This window comes from Dipodomys spectabilis, unplaced genomic scaffold (assembly GCF_019054845.1).
Source record: "Dipodomys spectabilis isolate Male_0828 unplaced genomic scaffold, ASM1905484v1 ptg000079l, whole genome shotgun sequence".
Taxonomy (NCBI): domain Eukaryota; kingdom Metazoa; phylum Chordata; class Mammalia; order Rodentia; family Heteromyidae; genus Dipodomys; species Dipodomys spectabilis.
Window position 1 is genome coordinate 1,188,637 of NW_024870756.1, and position 6,654 is coordinate 1,195,290.

The following is a 6,654-nucleotide window of genomic DNA, read 5'->3' on the forward strand; positions in this document are numbered from 1 at the left end:
AGTCTATATATAACACTTAGCATAGACACTAGCTATGCACAATAAAAGGAGCATAATTTTTGAGTAAGTGAAAAAGCAGGTCAAGTCTGGGCAGAATTGACCTTACAAGGCTATAGGAGCAAATGAGGGGGGGGGCTTTTTACCATTTAAAGAGATTAGGAAATGTCACACTTAACTAAGTTTATTTCTCACTAAAAGCTCTTTGTTATGCAAAGCCTTAAAAAAGATAATATAGGTTCTGGTCAGACTTGGGTGATAATGCTCAAGAGTTAAAGGTATGTGATTTGAATGCTTATGCAATGTCTTTGTTCATGGACAACAAACCTGTGAAGAACACCAGGAAGATACCAACAGTACCACTAAAGTTCCTCTTCTCCAACTATAGTCATCTGTTGGAGCCCTTGCTTTCCTCTTCTGCCTGCCATCCTTCCACAATGGCTATCCAGTTGTCTACACCTATTTTGGAAGATACTTACGCACCACTTAAAAGGAGGAAAAAAATTTTTTTGTACCACTACCATGGCTTGAACTCAGGATGTAATACTCTTGATCAACTTGTTTGCTCACAGTTGGTGTTCTATTGCTCCAGCCCAGTTTTTTGTCAGTTAATTGGTGATTAAGTGTTAAAGTCTGCAGATAGCTTCAAACCATGATCCCCTGATTTTGATTTCCTGAGAAGCTAAGATTATAGGCATGAGCCACTAGCACTTAGGCTGAAAGGAAGAAACTTTAAAGATCAATATTTTCCTATCCCAGCTTTGAACAACCTCATTAATCCACTACAATAAAGAAACCTTTGTAACTATGTGCCAATAAAGATACTGATAGGGAAGCACTTTGCCTGACTTAAAGGCACCTAAAGGCCTTAGATGGGCCTTTAAGATTAAGACCTAGAAGAGAAAATAAATCATCTCTGAAGTAAACACAACATCTGGAACTAATTTGGACAATTGAGGAAACAGAAAAGTTTTCTCTCCTAATCAAAAGTTCTGGACAAATTTAATGAACAGAAGGAAAAGGTGAACAGAAGGAAAAGGTGAGCAGATCCGGGAAGGAGGGAGAAAAAAAGTGTGTGTGTGTGTGCGCGTGCGTGCGTGCGTGCGTGCGTGCGTGCGTGTGTGTGTGTGACTCAGGGCCTGGGTGCTGTCCCTGTCCCTAATACTATCACTTGAGCCACAGCTCCACTTCCACCTTTTTCAGTTTTAATTGTAGATAAGAGTCTCATTGGACTTTCTTGCCTGGGTTGGCTTTGAACCTCGATTCTCAGATCTCAGCTTCCTGAGTAGTTAGGATTACAGGTATGAACCACAGGTGCCTGGCCAAATAAGAATAATTTTAGAAGAGTCTTTTTTTAATCGTCTCTTTATGTAAATCCACTTCTCTATTCATATATTTAGGCCCATGAAAACTGATGGTCCTGTGTCCTCCTTGATATATAGCTGAAGGCTATCAAGGCTATCAAGACTTCTAGTTGCCATTTCTAAATCCTCAAAAAGCCATTGATTTTTTTGGAGGTCCAAGTGGTTAAACTCAGGTCCTCACATTTGCTAGGCAAGTGCTCTACCACTTGAGCCACATTCTTTGCCCTTCTTGCTTTAGTTACTTTTGGAATAGGGTCTAATATTTTGCCCTAGTCAGACTTAAACAGTGATCCTCCTAACGTTGCCTTTCATGAAACTAGGATTACAAGACATGCATTACTTTACTTTCTTTTTTTTCTTTTTAAGAAAAGATTCCCCTGTTTGTGATTTTGGTTAACCCTTATCTGAGTTCTAAGAATTAGCAATAAAATTATTAAAATGTGAAATGTATAATGAAAATATATACCAATTTTTAAGGAATTTTGTAGAAAATGTACCCAAGGGATAGAAAAGATGGCAGCAAATATCAAAAGAAAAGAAATAACGTGAACTCCTGAGACATATAAGTAGGAGCCATGAAGACAAGAACAAAAGGTACCCATCAGGGCTGTCCCCTCCACTAAAGTACTTTGGTCCCACCACTATGCCAATTCATCCTAAATATATTTACAGGAGGTGAATAAAATACAAATCTCATCAGTTTCACACTGCTCTCAGCATACCCTTCACTTATAAAGTTAAGCCCCACACTCCTATGAATGCACACAACTCTTCATGACCTCACTCCCACCAGTTTTATCAGTGCCTTTTCCTACTACCCTCCTGAAGGGGAAGCTCCCTGAAAAAGAATACTGTCTCAGCCGGGTGCCAGTGGCTCACATTTGTAATCCTAGCTACTTAGGAGGCTGAGATCTGAGGATCCTGGTTCAAAGCCAACCCAGACAGGAAAGTCCGTGAGACTCGTACCTCCAATAAACCACTAGAAAAACCAGAAGTGGTGCTGTGGCTGAAGCAGTAGAGCACTTGCCTTGAGCTGAAGAGCTGAGGGACAGCACCCAGGCCCAGAGTTCAAGCCCCACAACCGACAAAAAAAAAGAATACTGTCTCAATCTTTGATATCTTTGCATTTCGGTTTGTTTTTGTTGTTGTTTCATTTTGTTTTAGGGATAAGGTCTTGCTATGTAGTTCAGGCTGGTCTCAAACTCACAATCTCCCACCTCATCCTGGAAAGTGCTAGGATTATAGATACACCACTAACTCTTAACTCTATGCATGTGCTCCACTGAAAAGAAGCAGTGGAAAATGAGCCAGGGATTTTCTTCAGTTATCATCAACAGTTTAGGATTCCTAAGAAAGCTACGGTTACAACAAGGTGAGGCCCTCAATTCATCAGGTGTCTGGCATGCTCATAGGAAGTGTCAGCCCAGCACTCACTCTCACCAAATTCCTCTGTATCTACTCATCTTGCATGACATTGAAGTGAGTTTCACAGAGAGTAAGATCATGCTGTCATTAAAGTAGCTGGTGGAAATGTACTTCTGGGGCCTGGCTTGTTTGCAAAGGCCCTGGCCAAGGTCAACATCTGAAGCCTCATCTACAATGTAGATGCTGGCAAGCCTGCCTCCAGCGGCCTTATGGCAGTAGGAGGAGGTTCTGTCTTCCACTCCTGCTGGCTCAGCTGAAGAGAAGGAAGTAGGAGAAAGAATCTGAGAACTCTAAGATGACATGGGCTTTGATCTTTTTGACTATATTTCTTTTGTAATATATTCAATTTTTAAAAACCTGAGCTCTGAGAATAAAAGCAGGGGGTGAGAGTGGAGAAAAATGCTAACTGGTTAAGGTTTGAAAAGAAAATTAGAAGATTGCTGGGTACTGCTGGTTTATACCTGTAATCCTAACTACTCAATAGGCTGAGAATCATGGTTTGAAGCCAGCCCAGGCAGGAAAATCTTGAGAGACTATTTCCATTAACCACCAAAAACCTAGAAGTTTGGCTCAAGTGATAGAAAACCAGCCTTAAGTGAAAAAGCTAAGGGATAGCACTCAAGCCGTGAGTTCAAGGCCCAATACCAGCACACACACAAAAAAGTAGATAAGTACCTACAAAATAGGACCAGAAAATTCCCTTGTCAAAGATGACTTCCGTCGGGGCGCTGATAGCCCACTTCTGTAGTCCTACCCTAGCTACTCAGGAGGCTGAAATGGGAGGATTATGGTTCAAAGCCAGCCTGGGCAGGAAAGTCTGTGAGACTCTTATCTTCAATTAACCACCAGAAAACCACAAAGTGGTAGAGTGCTAGCCTTGAGCAAAACAGCGCAGGGACAGCACTGAGGCCTTAAGTTCCAGCCCCAGGACTGACAAAAAAAAAAGACTTGCACACTCTACTCATCACTTTACCTGCCTCACTTTACCTATATACATACTCATACACATACTACAGAATGGTTACACTAAGACATTATCAGCTATTAACATTGTAGAGTAAATAGTTTAATAGTAGACACTTGATTATAGGGTTACTTTCTGTTTGGTTAACAATTGAGAAAACAATACTGGCAAACTGGAGTTTTGAGTCTTTTTTTTTTTTTTTTGCTGGTCATGAGGCCTGAACTCAGGGCCTGGGCACTGTCCTTCAGCTCTTCAGCTCAAGGATAGCATTCTACCACTTGAGCCACAGCGCCACTTCGGGCTTTTTCTGCTTATGTGGTGCTGAGGAATCAAACCCAGGGCCTCATGCATGCAAGGCAAGCACTCTACCACTGAGCTACCTTCCCAGCCCCAAACTGGTGTTATGATTGGGATGAGATCAATAATCCTGAAATCAGGAGGAGGACAAAGCTGAACAGACCACAGTGGTAGATATGTTAACAAGAAAGAGATAAGCAAGTGTGAAATTTAGTATGTTGTTGTAGACAAAGGCAATCAAGACATGGAAGAAGTCAGAAGTTAGTGACGAAAGCAAACTTTACCTATTGTGATGACTATTTTTATTTTGTGCCCAAACTGGGGCTTGTACTAAGGGCTTTTTTGCACAAAGCTGGCACTCTGCCGCTCGAACCACAGCTCCACTTCTGGCTTTTTGCTAGTTAACTGGAGATAAAAGTCTCACAGATTTTCCTACATGGACTGGCTTCAAACCTCAATCCTTTGAAATCAGCTTCCTGAGTAGCTAAGATTATAGGGATGAGCCACAGATGCCTAGCTCTGACATCTTGTAAAGTTAATAAATAACCAGTCTCACAGATGCCTAATAAACTAAGAACACTAACTGGAAAGGAACAGAATTCTGAAAATTAGAATAGAGGATGTGTGAAGACCCTGATGTGTGGAAATATTAAGGTTATAAGATGGATGGAGGTGGACCCTAAGAAGAAATTCTGTATCTAATGATTCAAGTTGGGGAGTTAAATGTTTAAAATGGTTACTGGCCTAAAGCCACAGGCCCTCAGTAAGTGAGTTCAAATTCTGGACCTGCTTTGTAATAGAACAGATTCAAAAACTCAAAGGCATAAGGCATAAGGAAATTAGAATGTTACAGTGAATTTCTCTCTCTCTGTCTGCCTCTGTCTGTCTCTCTGTATTGCTGAGGACCAAACTCAGGTCCTTAAACCTGGTATTTCTACTGAGCTTAATCACCAACTCCATGAATTTATTAAAGGTCTACTCACTTGTCTTAAAAAATTCAAATTGTTGTGATTGTGAGAAATAATTTTGTGTGAGAAAGGAGCCTCAGCATTCTTTTTTTTTTTGGGGGGGGGGGTCCAGTTGTGGGGCCTGAACTCTGAGCTCTTCAGCTCAAGGCTAGCACTCTACCACTTGAGCCACAGCGCCATTTCCAGCTTTTTTATGTGGTGCTAAGGAATCGAACCGGGGCCTCAAGCATGCAAGGCAAGCGCTCTACCACTGAGCCACCTTCCCAGCCCGCCTCGGCATTCTTAAAGAGCTTTGAAATCAATTTCTGCAAATTCAAAATAGAAACTGCTGCCGCCTAAATGCAAAATAAGTAGTTAGATCATGAGAAAATATTTATTATTATTATTGAAAATTACTGGTTATTCATAGCCTCAAACTTAGCACATCTGGCACTCAACCACTTGAGCCACATGTCCAGCCTATCTTTTTTTTTTGCTGTTTGTTTGTTTTCTGTTGATTCATGGGGCCTGAACTCTGGGCCTGGGCCCTGTCCCTCAGCTCTTCAGCTCAAAGCTAGTGCTCTACCAATTGAGCCACAGCACCACTTCTAGCTTTTTCTGCTTATGTGATGCTGAGGAATCAAACCCAGGACCTCATGCATGCAAGGCAAGCACTGTACCACTAAGCTACCTTCCCAGCCTTTGCTGGTTATTTGGAGATAGAATCTCATAGACTTTTCTTTCCTGGGCTGACATTCAATCTTGACCCTTTGGACTTAGCCTCCCAAGAAAGCATGCTTTCATCTGGCAAGGTCAGCATATACATTCATTTTCTTCTCCTAGGAGTACATCTAATCTCCAACCTTATGTCATAACTTAGTTTTCAGGGATTGCCCTTTCTCTCACAACATACCATATTGGTCCATTAAGGTAATGGACTGAGAGTGAGAACTCTCTAGACTTCTTAGTGGGAAATCTGAATGTGAGGACAGAAAGTAAATGAAAAATTCAGAGGTCTTCTACCTTTGTGGCATTTCTAGGGTCCTTTCTGAGGAAAGGGTAAATCTTTATATCTGGCAATTCCTACACCAAAAAGAGTCGCAGTGCCTCTTAAGATTTGGGGTAGGTTACTCCAGCAGGGCAAAAAAATGAGGAGGTAGTTGTGTCTTATGTGACTGCTCACTTAATAGTGACTGCAGCATAGGATTTTTATAATCTAGCAGGTAGGATGACATGTCCATGTATGCCAGGCAGCCTCTTTTCCCACACACTCCTGTCATTGCCTTACTCACCAAAGCTGACCTGGCTGCAGCCACTGCTGAGTGTCCAATGTGTCAGCAACACTGAACCCTAGTGTGGAACATTTCCCCAGAGTGATCAGCCAATACCTAGTGGCAGGCTGATTACACTGGACTGCTGTTATCATGGAAGTAGCAATGTTTCACTACTAGAATCAACACTTTCTGCATATAGATGTGTCATCCTTGCACACAATGCCTTTACCAAAATTACCACTCACACTTAAATATTCAATTTACTATCATGGTATTCCACACACAGCACTGTTTCTGATTATGTAACTCACCTCCCAGCAATGAAGTGTAATGGTGGGCCTGTGCTCATTGAATTCACTGAGCTATAGCTCCCTCTCTCTTGAAGT